Source organism: Oreochromis aureus, linkage group 5 (assembly GCF_013358895.1).
Source record: "Oreochromis aureus strain Israel breed Guangdong linkage group 5, ZZ_aureus, whole genome shotgun sequence".
In the NCBI taxonomy this organism is placed as follows: domain Eukaryota; kingdom Metazoa; phylum Chordata; class Actinopteri; order Cichliformes; family Cichlidae; genus Oreochromis; species Oreochromis aureus.
Genome location: NC_052946.1, coordinates 2,568,084 through 2,586,916, shown reverse-complemented (window position 1 = coordinate 2,586,916; position 18,833 = coordinate 2,568,084). Strand labels below are relative to the sequence as shown.

General features: G+C 40.6%; 1 protein-coding gene across 1 annotated transcript in view; it reads right to left on the bottom strand.

Annotated features, from left to right (window-relative positions):
- Window positions 1-18,411, bottom strand: part of fhit (fragile histidine triad diadenosine triphosphatase) — a 220,965-nt gene extending 202,554 nt beyond the window's left edge. Inside the window, exons 1-2 of the mRNA XM_039612155.1 lie at window positions 18,373-18,411; window positions 6,058-6,119 (exon numbers count right to left, since the gene is read on the bottom strand). The gene's annotated coding sequence lies outside the window, so the exon portion shown is untranslated. The remainder of the gene's footprint in view (window positions 1-6,057; window positions 6,120-18,372) is intronic.
- Window positions 18,412-18,833: the final 422 nt, after the last annotated feature.

Below are 18,833 nucleotides of genomic sequence, written 5' to 3'. Positions count from 1 at the left end.
GTGTGTGCGTGTGTTAGTCTTAATGTGACTCAATTCCCAGAGGGCCAGTAGCAGGTTCCAGCTCCATTTAAACCAAAGAAGGCTGTGTGTGTGTGTGTGTGTGTGTGTGTGTGTGTGTGTGTGTGTGTGTGTGTGTGTGTGTGTGTGTGTGTGTGTGTGTGTGTGTGTGTGTGTGTGTGTGTGTGTGTGTGTGTGTGTGTGTGTGTGTGTGTGTGTGTGTGTGTGTGTGTGTGTGTGTGTGTGTGTGTATGCTGGGGGGATTATGAGCAGATGGCATGGGAACACACACACATGCACCCTGCCATCCATCTGGACAGTTCTGCAGGTGAAGGGAAAAGTGTTTGCTGAAAAAAGTGTGTGACATCACAGTGGTAAACAGCGCAGGCAGCAGAACTTAAGGCCTGGTCCAGGGGAGGCTGCATTTCTCTGTTGATTAGCCAAAATAGCAGAAAGACAGCCAGAGAGGAAAGGGGGAGGAAAACACTGTGAAGGACATTTGGATAGAAAGGTGTTCTGTATGGCTTTTCACAAAAATCCAAGGCCTTGTTAGATAAACAACAACTGTGAAATGCAGCCCACTCACAGTTAATTAATACATTCTTTATAATGATTTCATGTCCATAACAGATAGACCGTTATCTCCTATGATGGTTTTGTGGTTTTGAGCTTTGTGCTATTCTTAGTGAAAATTCCAGATTCTAAGTCATATACCAATAATCCAATTGGTAATGATAATAAAATGATCATTAATTTATACTACATTTTTAAATAAGAGTAAAAAGTGCACTACAAAGCAGAACAGCACCTAAAAGTGAGGTCACTCCCCATCACCATAACATTACTTAAAGAAATAAATAAACGGTTACGACAACACTTTCTCGTTGTGGGCCTCCCTCTTCTGTCACACTGACTTCCATTATGATACTGATACTATAACACATGTGTACTGCATTACTGCCGACCTGTTTTTAATGATGACGCTGCATCCGAATAACAAATGAGCAATTCTGCCTAACTGCACATTTTTTTGTTGTATTGAATCTAAAACTGTTATGTTATGTTATGTTATGTTATGTTATGTGAGTGAGAGAGAGAGTGTGTTTGCATTAGTCCATCATATAGAATTTTAACTGAAATCTCCACTAAGGTGTAGCGCAGAGGTCAGCCCAATATAAATCAATGAAAGGTTTTTGTTTTTTATGATCCCATTTTCGTGGCTGCTATTCTAGACCAGTTGTGATGTTAGATCAACCAAAACTAGACTGAGCAGACTGCTACAGTCCTGGTATCTCGCTCATTATCCCGGCCTTCATTTTTATGTTAGCTATAAACAAAATGTCATAACTGGAGGAGTTTAAGTAGCTCTGGAGCTAAAAATATTCTCCATCCTTATTTATATTTTAAAGTTCACCTCTACTGCTCTGACACAATTCTGACTTTGGTGCAGTTGTTCTATAACTAAACTGATAGGGACGGAAATCTCAAAATCTAGGAGAGAAACCTAGTGTCTATAAACAAAACTCTCTGGGTTTGTACTGAATATGGGGCCAAGCACCTATTTTAACTGTGCTGAATTGTCCATATTTAACTGCTAAAGAGAGAAAAACCCATTTATCATGACATCAGCATCCTACCAGGCACTGAGAAGAGCTGGCTGTGCTTCTAATAGACTAGCAAAGGTCACTTATTACCACAGCCCACAGTCACTGACAAATTCATCAAAACACCATTGGTCACTGGACTCATTCACCAGTTTGTTAATCCAGACTGAATAAATCTATTTGTCAGACGTCAGTTACACACTTATTTCTATAGATCAAAAGCCGCCTTCATATGCTGCCAGACTCTCCCTCATTTAACTGTTGCACAACGACTTTCATGATATTAAAAATAGTTTGGAATTTAATGACAGTCGCTGAATAAGCTGCGGCCAGAACTACAGAAAACAAAAGGATGAAACAAACAATATTATATTTACAATCACGCTTAAGGTGCAATAACCTACTTATCACTGGAATTTAGATTCCTCTGACCACTCTCACTTCGATCCAGAAACATTATTATTGAGTTATAGTCCTTATTGAAGGACTTCATGATGGCTCAGCTTAAGATCCCCACAGACAGCATCAACCAAATAACCTTTTATCACATCCACTGTCTCGGTGCTGTTAAAAAAGACACCAACAAACCAAGACAAAGAACTGCTACATTTAAACATTACAAGCGCAAAGAAGTAGTGAAAAAACAAGGAAAAGAACTGAAAGGAACTCACAATTATAAATGATCAATTCCCACCAGAAATTCAGGAAAGATGCAAACGCCTCTTATATTGCTTTGCCACTCCTTACACATTAACACCACTGCACATTAAAACTACACTTTTAATCATCGCTCATACATGTCCAGGCGACACAGTCAACCATACATTTAATCCAAAACCACATATCCATATTCATCATATCTCTACAAACGTGGATCGAATGTTTCTGCCGCCTATGAAATTTCTGAGTTGGAAAATCTGTGGAGTTGGAAAAAATCATTCAAGTTTGGTAATCCACTGCAATTTTAAAGGAATACATGGAAGAGGATGGCCATTGTGATAGTTGGAGGTTAAACCATCACCAGATGATCAAGAATACACTTATGTCTGATCAAACATAGATAGGAGTTAAACAATGTATTAAACACAAAGACAAAATTTCTTATATAGCGGCTGAGACATGACAACATTGCATACAATAATAAATCTGGTAAATATCTGGCAAACATACTTGATCAAAATAAAGAAAAAATAACAAGCACAGTTATCAAGGACTCAGCAAGTCTTCCAAAAACTCTACGAATAAAAAATTTACGGGGGGAAATTTTTTGTATGAACACCTCTGAAAATGACCAAAATATGGAAGATATTCACAAATTCCCCAAATTCAATCATTTCAATTTGAAGCAGATAAGAAATTTGGGTTTGGAGAATCCTTTACTGGTTGGATAAAAGCATTTTACACATCCCCAAAGGCAGTCGACACTGAGAGGTTAATGTCAGTGTGGCATGAATAAGGCACGGCGGGACCACAGGTTGTTATTGAGAGCCATCTTTATTCATTCCGCGGCTGCAGCTCTCTGCTGGCAGCCATACATACATCACACCACAATCATCCACCAACCCGTGGGTCCCCGTGTTTTAACAGGCGGGCGTGATTGCGGATGCCGTGCAGGTGCATCCGCACGGCACCGCCAACCACCCTCACCACAGTCAGCTTCACTCTCCTGAATGCTATCAGGCAAAGATGTCCTGTGGCTCCATCTCTATTTGCATTATTCATTGAACCACTAGTTGACACTGTAACACAAATTAGCAATATTAAGGGGGATTGCAAATGTTAATACAGAACACAAAATTCTCTTTTATGCAGATGATGTGCAGCAGGAAAAGCTGTGATGAGAAGTAAAATAATTTTATTCTCATCACATAAAAAAATCTAAGGAGCTGCAGTGAACATAACTGGCCATATTTGAAAAAGTCATTTCCAAACAGAAAAAACTTTGAACACTAGTAAAGCTTCCCAACCTGCCAATATTACTCTAAGTGCAGCTCATACAGAAGGCAACCCAGAACAAAACCCAGACTTCACTTGCCTCAGTTAAGTCATAGGAGAAGAGACCAGAGATGATGGAGATCTGCTAAGTCTGTCATCCTACCGAACACCACCCACTGAACCCACTACTCCTCCCCTCCCCTGCAGCTGAGCTACAAACCACACCCTGCCACATGTATATTTTTCTTTTATTCATTGTATAGTGTTGCTGTTGTTAGGTTATGCTGCATCTATTTATTTATTCAAACCCTGTCCACTCTGCTGCTGTAAAAATGTAAATTTCCCAACTGCGGGACTAATGAAGGCTATGTTGTGTCATCTACTGAAGATTCTGGGGGAGAGGGGGACCCATCCATGGGAACAAGGCCAACAAAGTAGTTAAACATCAGTTTGGAGGCAGGACGGTTATGATTTGCCCCGAGTTCCTTAAAGTTCTGGATATTGTCCCGCTGTCTTGGTTGACATGCCTCTGTAACATTGCCTGGAGATCTGGAGCAGTGCCTCTTGGTTGGCAGACTGGGGTGGTGATTCCCATCTTTAAGAAGTAGGGACTGGGAGGTGTGCTCTAACTACAGGGGGACCACACTCCTCATCCTTATCCTGGGAATGTCTACAATTAGGTACTTGGAAGGTAAGTTAATTTGTTGGTAGTCTCCATGCATTTTGTTGACTTCCAGAAGGAATTCAACCACATTCCTTTCTGGTATCCTTCGGGGTGCGAGTCAGGATTGTGGACTGTCTGGCCCATTCAGTCCCTGTACAAGCATTGCAAGATCTTAGTTTGCATTGTTCCAGATCGGGGATGAGTTGCTGCGCCAAGTGGAGGAGTTTAAGTATCTCAGGGTTGTGTTCACAAGTGAGAAGGGAGCAGGAGATTGACAGGTTATAGCTGCAATCACACTGTTCACTGTAGTGAAGAGAGAGCCGAGTGTAAAAGCAAATCTATCAATTTTCCAGTCGATCTACATCCCTGTTCTCATGAGCTTTGAGTGACTGAAAGAATGAGAATATACTAACAGCAGAAATCTGCTTTCTCTGAAGGGTGGTTGGCTAGGGTGATATGGAGAAGAGTGAGAGTGCAGTTTCGAGTGGGCCTCGAATAGTGTAGAGCGCCAAACCGCTACATTAACAGGACTCAGACGAGTTGGTTCAGGCATCTGACAAGCATGCTTTTTTGGTGAGGTGTTTGTGATAGATTGTATGTCTTGGCTGGCCTGGCCTGTGTTTCTTTGGATAACCTGGATGAGGTAACTAGGGAGAAGGAGGTCTGGGCTTTGTTGCTAAGGGCGTTGTGAGATTATTATACCATCTTATGCCACCTTATACTTCTAATCAAAGAAGTGCTGAATCATTATAGGGCTATAGGCCACAATATGTCCTGGATTAAAGATTGTGAAATCATTACAGTGTTTTATGATGCATTATACTGCTGAGTTATAAGAAATGCTGTTTGTGTAGAATCATGGCCTTCCTTTTCTGATTACAAAGAGAACAGAACATACCGTAGAGGTTTTCTGCCCCATCTCTTCAGGAGGAGATAAAACAGGAAGGCAAGGCCGTCACTTAGGCGCCGTAAGAGAGAAAGAATGTGAATGCTTAGTGTGGAGGGGGGCCGAAGAATGTGAGAAACGGTCAGACACTTCGAGATCTGGCGGACACACTCCTGTCCACATCTCCCGTCCGGACGTTTATGCTCAAAGTGTTGTATGGAATAAAGAGATTGTTGATTGAGCATTTATACACCGAGTGTTGTTCTTCCTTCAGCCCAAAGATTAAAGAATTGGGATATTTAACAGCATGAAGGAAATGAATGGATTGTGGTAATAATAACAACAACAAGAAGAAAAAGGAGATTATTACTAAGTGCTCCACCAAAACACTGGAGTGTAATGCTTGCATACTGCAGTGATTAGATGCTATTTAGAGACGTAATAATAGTGATCATTCTTCTTATTTGGCTGATTGTCTATGAGTTTTATGAGCCTCCCTCTCTTCCTGTCGGGCTTGGTCTTGTAAATGACTCCCTCGTCTTCAGAATGAATGGAAGCAGAGCAGTCACTTAGTGAATTACTGAGGCTTCAGGCTGAAGCACTGTCAGCTCACAAACTCTGATGAATGAGCCATTTGCTTTAACACGGCTCCTCACAGGAGTGTGTTTGCAGCACAACTGATTTGCATTTATTTATTACTGATGATGAATACTCCACCTTGAAGGACTCCACTGGTGAGTTTGCATGTATTAATAACTAATTGTGTACACTTCAAATTGATGCCAACTGTTTTCACCCAGAACAGACAGTACTCACATTTAACAATATGTGTTTGTTTTAGTTCATGTGTGCTGAAATGTGCATGCTATGAAGACTGTGTTTTGTATCAAGTGGACACAGTTTGCAGCTATTTGGTTAAGTTTTCACCACAGAATTGCAAAACAACAGTGAGCTAGCGCTGTAATCCTTACCTTGAAGGATGATTTCTCAGTGGTTCACTGCTTGCGTTTGTGGCTGAGGCAGAATGTACAGGCTGGGAAGGAGAAAGCAGAGTGGATGTTATTTTTGATGTGAATGTAAGAACCAACGAGAGGAGAGGTGGAGCACTCATATTCAGTTTTTTGCTTCTCCACATTAACCCTCTTGGTGGAAATCAGTTGCAGCTCTACTGATCTTGTGCAGTGTGCATGGACACAGTGATGGCTGGAATTATTACAGCAAGCAGCCTCTCTTTCTAACTTTATTACTTTTATTTTTAAGCAGTACTGATGGGCACAGAAATAGAAGAAGCCTGATGAAGTAAATGAATTTATAGTCATTCCCACTAATTACCTACACTGTGGCTGCCCACATCTAATGTCCTGACAAAGTTACACAATAAACCACAAATACTTGCCAAAATGGCAACACTGGCATTTTATTTTTGAAACCATCTAAAATCCTTTGTCACGTTAGAGCTGCCTAGTGAGCTCTCTTCCCCCTCCCCTCCCTAATTTTTATTATATGACAGCAGCAACAAACCCTCTGCTGCCACAGTGGGATGATATAAAAATAGAGGGTGATAACAATTTGCATGCATGAGTTTCTGTCTGATGTCTTCTTGTGGCAGCAGAGCTAAGTCAGCATGTCAGAGAAGGAGCTCCACTGTGATGGAGAACACTCTGTTTACTCCACCATGTCTTTAAAAGTGTCCAATTTGCAGCCAATCACAGAGCTAGCTTTATTCAGCCACCAGCTCTAATGCTGCTCTTCAAGCAGACCACAGCAAAGTTCATCACAGTGGCCAAAACCTAGTGACAGAAAATCGTCATGTTGCTGCATAGACTGAAGGGTCTCAGCTTCCAGAAGAAAGAGAGGCTGCTCCAGTTTAGCCTGTGCATCTGCATCAGCAGCATCTTCATAAAATAGCTCTAGTACCAGTGGCACAATTGACATACTGGTGAAAAGCTGGTAATATTCTCTCCAATGAGGTCTAGCTTACAATGACCAGTAACAACCATAAAACCAGTAGAGTGCTGGGTTTACAGTGGAATGAATGAGGAGTGACATTATCAGCCCTCACAGGGCTAAAGACTTTCTGATTTGCATAATGTGAGTGTTTAGAGCTACTGCAGTGATACGCAACTCAACTACTCTACACCACTCCACCTGTGCTCCACTGTGAGTATGAAGAGTTTAGTAAACTTAGTTTAACACATATATATATGGTTAATGCCGGTGCCCTTATGTCTATCACCGTTACTCTAAACAAACAACTGCATTATTTGCTGCTCAGAGATGGTAAAAGTCTTTATTCGACACAAAAACAGGCAGTTTTTTGTTTGGTTTTGTTTTTTGTGTAGAACAGTATTTTCACACTTCGCACTCATCTTTAAAAAAGAACACATGATGAAATGACTAATCCAAGCTGTTTAATACTTTAACAGTTCAGATGGTAGAATTACTGTGGGCCTCATTTTTTTTGCCGTCCAGAGAGACAGACAGAAAGACCAGTGTCCAGCCTACTTGTAAAGCAGGTTAACTCATATATTGGCAGGGTCTCCATGGCAAACTGGTCCTGGTTGAAGGACCAGAAAGCGATATCGGATGCCTACGATGAGTACTAGAGCAAGGGAACGGTTTAGCCTGCCTGGGATAGGGTTAGCAGCTCTGTCAGGCCCCTGCTGGGGGGGCACTGGGGTCTCAGGTCTGTGGACTCAGAGCTCGGTCTGCTCTGGCATGCAGGCTCGTTGTCACGGCCCCCTGGGCCTTCTACACTGTGGCTGCTGGGTGACCCCCCTCCAGGGCACTCTTCAGCTCTTTTCTAGGTGGGTGGTGTGATTGCCCCTGCGGTGGTCCTCCTCGGGCTCCTGTGCTCTGGGGGGCCTACATGGAGAAACCTTAATACACGCTCATACACAGGTGTTCACACAAGTGTACAAACAGGTACTCACCGACACACACTATCTTGGTTAGCTGCTGCCTTTATCATGCACTATTAGTCCTGTACACTGCTCACTACCATTTAATATTTATTATTTACTGTTACTGATGCTTATGTTGATTGTTGCTGTGTTGTTTTTGTTTTGCTTGTGATCAGGCAGACATTTAGTGTCCTTTCTCTCTCTGGCTCTCTTCACCTCTCCTTCTGTTAACTTTCTTCCCAACTTCTCTTTTCTTCTTCTTTCGCTTTCCCGTCCCCCGGTCCTGTCCATTCTGACTGTAATAACTTAAAATAAAAAATATAAAAAATAAATAATAAATAATAAAGATTGAATAAACTATAAAAATGAAATGGACCAGTATAGTAAAAGCCATAATGGTCTTCTTGGGAAAATAAATCTGTTGGGCATTCAGACAATAATTCTGATTGCTACAGTGCCGGACAGGACAGGCAAAAACTGCCATCTATTTATGAATGAATACATTTACATGCTAACTAGGTCAGAGCTCTGCCAGATGTGACCATTCATGCCTGAGAGGCAGAGAGGCTATCAGTCTACAAGAATCCAGACTGGAACCTGCAAGATGCAGGGGGAATGGAGTAACCACTGAGTGGGTCACAAGAGCCTAGGCCATTGGAAACAACACCTAGATGGCTACTGCTGAGACTTGCCTAGCACCAACTACCTGTGATGGACAGATAACACCAAGAGATATTCTGATAAGTCTCTAGAAAAATAACAAAGGCAAACCTAAAAAAGAAGTTTCATCCATGAAGCAGAGGCAAAGAAAACCCAGCATATGACGTATTGTTGTGGCATAATTGACACAGGCCTCTTACATTATCCATCCTTGTTTGCAAATCTCCATGTGAAGTTATGACTTTAAGTAGGTCAATCAATCTGAGGGACATGGTGTCAATTATCTAATGATGAAAGATAAAATGCAGCCATTGTCAAATTAAATTTGCACAGCTGGCTCCACCAGTAGCCTTTTGTACTAATGTAAAAATGCCACTGGTGTTAATTACAAGGTATGCTGGCCACCTGTGAAGATTTTTTTTATTTTATATTATTATTTATGTTATTATCAGTGTTGGGTAAGTTACTTTAAATTAGTAACTTAGTTACATTACTAGTTACTTCAAGTTACTCGTTACTTTCAGAGTAACTAGTTACTAGGGAAAGTAACTTTGGTTTTACTCAGAATTCTCTTGTTAATGTGTTGCTTCCGTAACTGGATACCCAGCCAGACTGCCAGTCTTCTAGCTTGCTTACTTGCCACAAGTGCACTGTGCCACCTACCAATAGAAAGGAAAAAATAATGTGCATACTTCTACAAGAGAAATCCCACGCCTGGACCATCGTCGACTGCCGCCATGATTCTAGCGTACGTCACAGCGTCATGTGCGCTTTTTACATCCAACACAAAAACTGCAGTCGTGGTGCTTTTGATTGTACTCAGAACTCAGAAATTCTGCCTTCTGAATAGGAAGATGTAGGTAACACCAGACTGCAGATGAGCTGCATACAGAGCTGGACTGGGACAAAACAATCGTCCCGGGCATTTTGACTAGAGACCAGCCCACCATTATAGGAAAAATCATAAAGCCTTTGAATGAAAACAAACACTGTTGTGACAGTGATGTACACTGTTCTGATGGTATATATGTATCAATCTATCAATCGTTTGTTGTAAGACTCAGATAATTATTTATTAAAAGTTAGACATTTTAAATGAGAATAAGAATGAAAAGTATATCTTTGTCCCCCCCTTTCCCTGTTAATGCCCTACATGGCCCCCTGGCATCACTTTGCTAGACCCGCCCCTGCACAGTTACCAGCTGTCAGCTACGTAGAAAAGGATCCTGGTGTTATTTGTCTCTCAGAAACAGCTCATAACTTCCCTTCAACTCATTCATGTCACCTAAAAGGTAAACCTGTTTCTCCATCACCTGTTCAGCTCTGATGATTCAGTAAGGACATCTCCTGGTTTCATCTGCATGTTTCCCTCTCACCAGATAACCAAACCGATATCATGACCAGCAGCTTTACAGCTGTGGCTCCAGCAAACATCAGCTGATACTAGAAATTAATATTAAATACATTCTAACAACAGCTGATCAAGCTTAAACGTGCTGCTGTTGTTTAACGCGACATCCGCTGGTTTCCACTTTCTGGCGCAAAGTGGGCGATAAACAAACAAGAGAGAAAAGCCGATCAGCTGATCATTGATCAGTTTCATGATTGAAGTAGAAACAGGAGAGGAGAGAATGAGAGAGGGAGAGGCAGCTGACAGCGTAAACACAGAATAACTCCAGCTTTGTGTCTTTTTCATTGTAGCTGAAGTCCGGGACAAACTGTTCCTTTTCACCTCAGTACGAAACGCGTAATATTTTCTCTGAATATGAGACGATTCCGTTTTTTACGGGACGGTTGGCAACTCTAATAATTAATCTTATGAACAAAATAAAGTTCAACATCAGTAACATAGCACCCACACAGCTGTATAGAAACTCCGTCATGCTAGCTAGCACGCAGTACGAAAATGTCAGCATACCGAAAATAAACTCCACCTAAACTTGGTTTATATCTGACCCAGATAGACTGCAGGTCATAACTTCTTACCTGAATTTTAGTTCACCTGACACTCTCGGCCCGGCGGCCGCTTCGGGTCTCTCCTCCTCCTGCCTCCACTTTCTCTCATCCACCTGCTGGCCTCCACCACTTGCTAATGTTACTGAATCTGTGGAAGCTCCGCGATATCCACCACACGAAGTAATGAGTAACGAGCCTATCTAAATCCCAGTAACGAGTAACGCGTTCCTGGTTTTGGCATAATAACTAGTTACCGTGCTCGTTACCACAATAATAACGTAGTTACTGTAACGCGTTACTTAATAACGCGTTAGTCCCAACACTGGTTATTATTTTGCATTGAGTAATGCTTTGTTGTATAATTTGTATAATTTGTTTTGTCTAACATTTAGAAAGAAAACATTCTTTTAATCAAATAGTTCACTTTTAGCTGTTTTCAAGTTTCTTCTTTATAGGAGTAAGGTGGATGTAATTGAAATCATTTACGTACGCTTACAGATAGATTTTCTTGACATGTAGAATGTTCCCAGAATTGATCTTCTAAAATTTGCACAATAAAAGGATCACCCAAACATATGTTAAATTTTTTTGAGAAATATGAGCTCAGTAAAGCACCCCTCCAACAGCCAAACCCATCTGTTCTCTGATTGGACTGTTTGTGATTGACATGACATTGACCAGTCAGCTGAAAGGAAGATAAATCAGGTCAAAATTTGTACTCCTAAGTTGAAATCCACACACAGCCAGGGAACCTGAGCGCTGATGTGAAAGGTTTCACCCCCCCTCAGATCACTTTGTGCGAGAAACAAATGGCCCAATAGGGGGCGCTGCGTGCAGTTATGTTATGCACCATATATTCTTCATTCACCTCTGATGTCAGCAGCACACCAAAGCTGGCTTTAAGAAGGAACAGGATGAGTTACCATCACTGAAAGAGCTGAATAATGCCCTCTCCCAGGAGGGAAAACTTTGGGATATGGAAAAAGCTATCCAGCATGAAAAATCTGTTCTGCCTCAGCCCCTGTACAACCCCGTTACCTTCGCAGGGACAAAGGAAGAGTCCCCAGAATATGAGAGAAGCCACTCATGACAATTTACAGAATAAGAGAGATCACCAGCTACGTCCAGATGAACAGAATCAACTTTTTGGGGTACTCGCAACAAGTTGGCGACCTTGATCTCATTCCACCCTGACATCATGGGATAAGATAACTCTTTGTCATTGCACAAGCAGTACAATAGTACAATGAAATTGGAAAACTGTCCCACGTCGGCACTACATACAACACAAAAGGACACAACACGACACATAACATCACAACAGTTGTGTTGTGATGTGTCAAGTTAAGTTACTTACTACTTAAGTTACTAATCACTGTTAGACTCCTTCCCATTCAACACTGGAGTCAAGTAGGGTTGTGTGTAAGCACCAACACTCTGTAGGATGTATGCCCTTGATTCATTCACCGAAGCTATCTACTTGCATACAAGCTCTGATTGAAAGTTATTCAACTTGGCACAACTGTGCTCAAAGACCAAAATGGCACTAACCATGGAGATGTGGCCTTCAGAGTCTGAGAGACTTACAAACAGTTTGGACTTACTATTAGCCTGAAAAAGATGTCGATGCAGAAGATGTCATCACTACTCCCTCCATCACCACCAATGGAGATGTCCTAGAAGTTGTCAACAACTTCACCTACAGATACAGCTGCTTGAAATGGGTATATAACAGAGTGTAACTTAAAACTATGCAGAGTAATTTCTACTTGATGGAATGATCTAACAAGCCCGAACATGCCTGGTTAGTTTATTTAGGTACGCTCAGTCAGAGAAAACAGTTTTCAGTGCAAGGCTGCGTTCATGAAAGCTCCAATGTCGGAATATCCCTTTTTTTTATCTTAGGGTAACTGTCAGAGCATGTACTCTGCTTCTTGAAACAAGTAGGAAAACCTTAAATTTATGGAATTCACAGAGTAGTATAGACTGCAGTTTTCAGATAGCCTTCTAATGTCCTGTTTTTGTGAAAGCATCATGAGGTTGTTTCGTTTGTTTGCTCAAATTTCCAAAGACCCAGCTCAACTGCGATAAAACATGGTCCAAACAGTGGATAAAAGTTACACATCGACACCCCATCTATCAAGTTAACATAATATACTTTAGAGGGGAATATTTTTTCAAGGTAAAGTACACATACAGGACTGAAAATGATTTAAAAAGCAGCCAATGTCCAAAGAACCACTTTGAAATACCTCAGAAAGCCTGGAGAGCACTTTAAAAATAAAAACTAGGTGACAGTCTGGCTTCTCTTATGCTAAATATAGAGAAATTATGGGTCACTCCAGACTGTTGCACAATGTAAGAGTTTAAATAAATCTAACCTTTAACCTTTATTTTAACCTTTATTAACCTTTATTAGTCCCACACGTGGGAAATTTGTTTTGTCACAGCAGGAAGTGGGAGCAGGAAATCTAAAGAATAAATCAAAATATTAAGTTACAACCTAACATGAAAACTGAAGTTCAGTCTCAGAAATAGCATCCACATCTGGTTTGGCATCCACGAGGAAGCTTGGGTGCAAGAATGTTATTTTCTCTACATTGTATCTATTTATTAGATCAGACTGAAATGGATGAGTGAAGAACAGTTTACTGGTAATAGTTCTGGTGATTTGCAGTATAAAATATCTGACTTGGCAAACTGACTAAAGTCTATCCATTTACTGTACATGTTGCACCACAAACATATGTGGCCTCAATACACTTCACATAGTAAGGCAAAGACCCTACAACAATACTAATGACCCTACTGAGAAAATCATCTATAGCTAACTATCCAAGTCAGGGTTTTTTTTTGTTTTTGCAGTCTCACCATGTCTTGGTGAGACTGCAACTGAGTGAAAAGGGCTCCAAGGGAAGGAGGGGGAACTCCAGCTGACCTCTGGATGAAAGCAGCATTTTAAATTGTAAATGGACTGTTTCCTATACAGTGCTTTTCCAATTTCATCCTACAACATACACCATGCCACATTCAGCCATTCAAACAAGCACTTTCTCCTAAACTTTAACTGCTTTCTAGCTAACATTCATCCACATTCATACTCCAAGGGATGTATCAGAGAAATGCAAACTGGGGTTAGTATTTTGCCCACCACACCCAGACATCCTGAAACAGGCCTAGGTCCCCAGCATGTTCTCCCCTGCTAAGCCACCTGAGAGGGCCTGGGTATGTTTGTTGAATAGATGTTTGGGAGATCCTGTATGAACAGCTAACCCAGGGTACCAGGAAAGTCAGCGGTCCCACATTACGTTTTATGGGTACATTTAAAAGGGACCTGAAGTTCTGCAATATCGTCACAGAGAACTGAGAAAGTTAGGCCATGAATAATGGCTGTTCATAAAGGCATTGCAGAAGCAAATACTTTCAGAGGTTAGAGGTTCCTCACTTATTACCCTTATTCTGACCAGGCTTGGTTGAATTTGAGTCAAAGACTGTCTTGGTTTGGAGATCATTGATGTCATTTATGAAAGAGTGCATAAGGCTCATGCTGAACTTTTACATGAGTATAAAAGCTGAAAATGTTGTGAGCCAGAAACAATAAAATAAAATAAAAAAATTCAGATTACCAAATGCACTTTGGGGTCATTCCATCTCAAATCAACACAGGCTTGTTGTAAACAAATATAATGGTTGGTGGGAAATTTTAGCTTCATTTATGAAATATTTTTTAAGTTTCTGTTTTAAAATGTTTTTAAATGGCCGCTGATCAAAGCCTATTGATACGCCCCTCCCTTTTTGGGAGTTTTATACAGTGTTTTAAAAAAAGAGATTCCTCTTGAGAAAATAAGTGCAACTGTGAACCATGTTTATAGATGAGAACACTTGTGATGCTTTATTGACTTGCTGAAGTAGATCTGCATTATGTGAATCTTGATTGGAAATGTTATAGACCAGGGGTCTGCAACCTTTTACACCCAAAGAGCCACTTGGACCCGGTTTCCACGCAAAAGAAAACACTGGGAGCCGCAAATACTTTTTGAAATCTAAAATGAAGCTAACACTGTATATATTGTTTTTAACCTTTGTGCTTTGTATGAACATCTAAAGTAAGTAAGTAAAGTTTATTTATTAAGCGCTTTTCACAGACAGGCAGTCACAAAGCGCTGTACACAAATATTAAAATAAACAATACAATCAATAGACTTTATACACAATGTAAAAGATCAAATGTAAATAATGTAAAGAATATAAAATACGTAGATCAACAAAAGGCTTGTTTGAACAGAAAAGTTTTTAACTGCTTTTTAAAAGAATCCACAGAGCAACTAAGGTGTGCTGCTTATGAAATCCATGAAGTGCTACAGAGAAAATTACATTTTATTTATGTAATTAACACTTTTTGAACTCTTAAAGAAATATAACAAAAGGAAAGACACCCAGCTGAACTAAAATGATCCATGTAGCAAACAAAAACTGTTGTGAGCCGCCTCCCTTATATCTCCTTTGGGCTGTTGGAGCCTTGACCTGACTTTTAAAAAGTAATTGGAAAAAAAGCACTATGCTGCTAAAAGATGAAAAATAGATATTTGCAAAATTCTGCCTAAATATGTATTTTACCTTGTTAATGTGTGTGGCGGGGCGTGGTTTGCAGCGCCGCTGCAGGGGAGGCGGACGCACCTGAGCGCACCCGCAATCACGCCTCGCCGCCTTAAAGCCTGTGCTCTCTCTGCTGCTGTTGTGCTGGTGGTGGTGTATGTCGGGCTGTGAGCTGAAAAGCTACAGCCGGCTGTATGCGTACAGCAACCGTGTGTGAAAAGTGGTCAATAAAGAGATGCTGAAAAGCGTGTTCATGCAAACATCGTCGGGTCTGCCGTGATATGTTTACAATAAGACTTCTGGTCCCGAACCTCTGCGCACAGCGTCTGCAAATCGGGGCTTTCATCTTTACGCAGGACTGTAAGCTGTCATCTGTGAGGCGTGAGCGTGTTTGTTTTTAACATAGTTCACGGTGGAGAACAGCTGCCGACATAATGTGGATCCAGATCCATAATTGGCCTACCTGGGGTCGAAAGTCTCGATAAATGCACGGCGTTTCGGCGGGTACACCGGCTTAAGCGAGTGTGACTCTTATTTTGAGCGATGAAAAAAAATAATAGAATATAATTTTATTTTTATATTTCAAAATCACAATAATCTTCCAATTTAGAACTACAAGTTAAAAAAAGAACTAAACACAAATAAAATGCACTTCAGCTAAATACTTCTAATTTATTTTCCCAAACCACGCGGAGCTGCAGTATAAGGACTAAAGAGCCGCATGCGGCTCCGGAGCCGCGGGTTGCCGACCCCTGGTATAGACAAAGCTTACGTTTACAAAAAGTGGAAAAATTTCATCATAGAAACCTGAAAACATTTGCTGGCTCAAAGACCAGCCTCATACTGTCAAAGCAGCAGCTCTGTGAATGACTTTGGCTATGATTTAAATGAATATGTCCAGTATGCTGACATGTTGCTGTGTGCATAATCATAATACTATCAGGTGATGTATGATCTTATACTGACATTTTGAAACTGAAACAAAAAGGTAAACTATACATACAGTGCCATATGACCTGACAAACTCCAGGTCAGTGTTACATGTGGATCCATCAAGGTTTCAAGAAATTCAACTCTTTGACATTTCCAAAATTTCCGCATTGATTACTATAAAATGTGGCCTAATGTTAACATCTGCTGACAATCATACCGACATCGTGTCAGCAGCTTTACAGAACCAACAATTTTCGGTAAATTAATGTCACAGAAATGAAATAAAGTATTTTTAGCATTTCTGCAATTAAATGTCATTTAAAGACACATTGGGAGCAACATATGTACTGCATATTCAATATCACTGGGTCGACTATAATTACGTATACCAAGTTAAAGTACCATAAGGAAAAGGGAACTACTTTTCTGCTCTATGTGCTCCTTCTTTCTTGCACTCCCTCTGGACTGGCAGCAGGTATAATTCAGAACAAGCTGTCGGTGCATGTCAATGTCAGTTTTATTTCTACAGAACATTAAAAAGCAAAGGAAAAAAAACACAGATCAACAAATAAATAGATAATAATAAAAAAGACAATGTAAAACCTGATGGGGCTCAAACTCAACTTGAATTAAAAGTCGAGGTAAATAAGAGAATTTTAAGACGGGATTTTAAAGACTGTACACACTCTGCAGTGTGAATATCCAGTGGGAGGTTAATCCAGACACTGCAACTGAGAAAGCCCTCCATGCTTTAATTAAGACCTCAGCTGCATGCAAGAGCATTTAGATCGATGATGTAAGTTTTGGACTTATACCTGTTACAAGACATGCAGCAGTGCTTTAGACTAACTGCAAGCAAGGAACAGAGGAATGTTCAAGACCCAAATACAGAGAACAGCAGTAGTCCAATCTAGAGGTGATGAAGGCATGAATACGTTTTCCTTTTGGAGGAACAGTATTTTGCTTTGACATATCAAGTTTAAGCATTTCATATCAGTAAACTAGTACCAAAATAGTGTTTAGATATTAAAAAGATGAGAATATTAAAAGTCCTTCCATACAATCAGAAAACAATGCAGAAGTAATACAGGCACATGGAAAATGCAGTGGCCACATCATCCTCACTGTACGACTGGCACCAAAAACAGAAAATGATGTTGCGTCTAATTTCTGCTCACACAATTCAAGTTCATGGTGTGTGATGGTACCACTTCATATCCATCACTAAGTGCCTCTTGGTCAAAAAAGGGACTTTAAAAAGCCCCTTATCTTGAGATGCATACACATCATTACCACTTTTTGGAAACGTGTATTTACAGCGTTGTTGGGTTTAACTGATATTTATTGAATTACAAAGTTACCATAATAAACTTACAATTTTTGTACCATGTAACAGATTACTGTATTAAATTCAGCAAACACTAAAAGGCATGTGTGTCCTCGTTTGGGAGGGGATGTGGTTTCTGGGTTTATGCTGTAATTATGTGATAATGTATCTTAGCTCACGTTACACAGTAGCTCAAAAGTAATGTAAGGAATGGCATCACAAATTATTAAATGTATTATTATTATTGTTATAATTAATTAATGGAACACTCTTTTGTCCCCAAAAGAATGAGTGGTTTGTGGGACACGATTTTCATGACTGTAAAATCAGTTGCTGAACCCTTGTGTCCTATGAATGTGGCAGGTGCAATCCCACGTCCCATGTTTCATCACACGTAAACGTGAACAGCCCTTTATCTCCAGTGACAGGTAAACTTTAACCATGGCAGGTAACAGCTCCCACAGCAAACAAACCCTCAGACACCGCGGAGTGTGGAGTGAGGGGCAGTACTCCTGTAAAACGTTGTGAGCAGCACAACGAAGAACGGGGCAGCGACTTTAAGCCAAGCTGACCACACGCAACTGTCAGTGGATATTTGCGTGTTAGTGTCGTCCTCACTGTTTCTCATTATTTTACTTTCAAACACGGTGCTTTGAGCTAGCCAGGCTGGCTAACTTAAAGGGACTGTTAAGCTCGCGGATGTTTGCGGTTACGTTTACATTGTCACGTGGAGCACAGGAAACCCCGTGCCGGGTCTTGCCCCGTTATTATTCAGTACACATTATAGTAACAAAAACACGGGCACGTTTACAGTTAAGAAAACAAAACAAGATAGCAGAGAAACGCCGACAGGAGCTAGTGAGCTAGTGCTAAAGGCACTTTCAAATCAGGTAAATGTTGGACAGACTCACCGTCTTTCAGACAGCTTCACCCACGTGCATTATGGGAAGTGTAGTTGTATGAACGCGTTGTAGACCGAAAAACATGTTTGAAAAACTACATGTACCAGAGTGCATGAGGGACGATCTTTACGGGGCGTTTACAGCCAGGAGGAATATTTTTCACAGATTCGACAGATTATTTTCTGTAATCATTTACCTGAAATTTGATATGCTTTAGGTTAAAATATTGATTGGATGTGAGAAACAAAAGATGACACAAAAATGATGCAAATTACATCCAGAATAACAGAAAATTCCCACATACACGTTTAGTTTGTGAAGGCGTAATCCCGAAAGCCAGAAAGTGAAATACTTTAGATTCAATGGGAAATTCAACTCAGTTTTATTTATGTAGCCCCAAAACACAACAACCGTTACCTCAAGGTGTTTTAAAGAACGACATAAAATGAAACTACTTTCCCAAGTGAAAT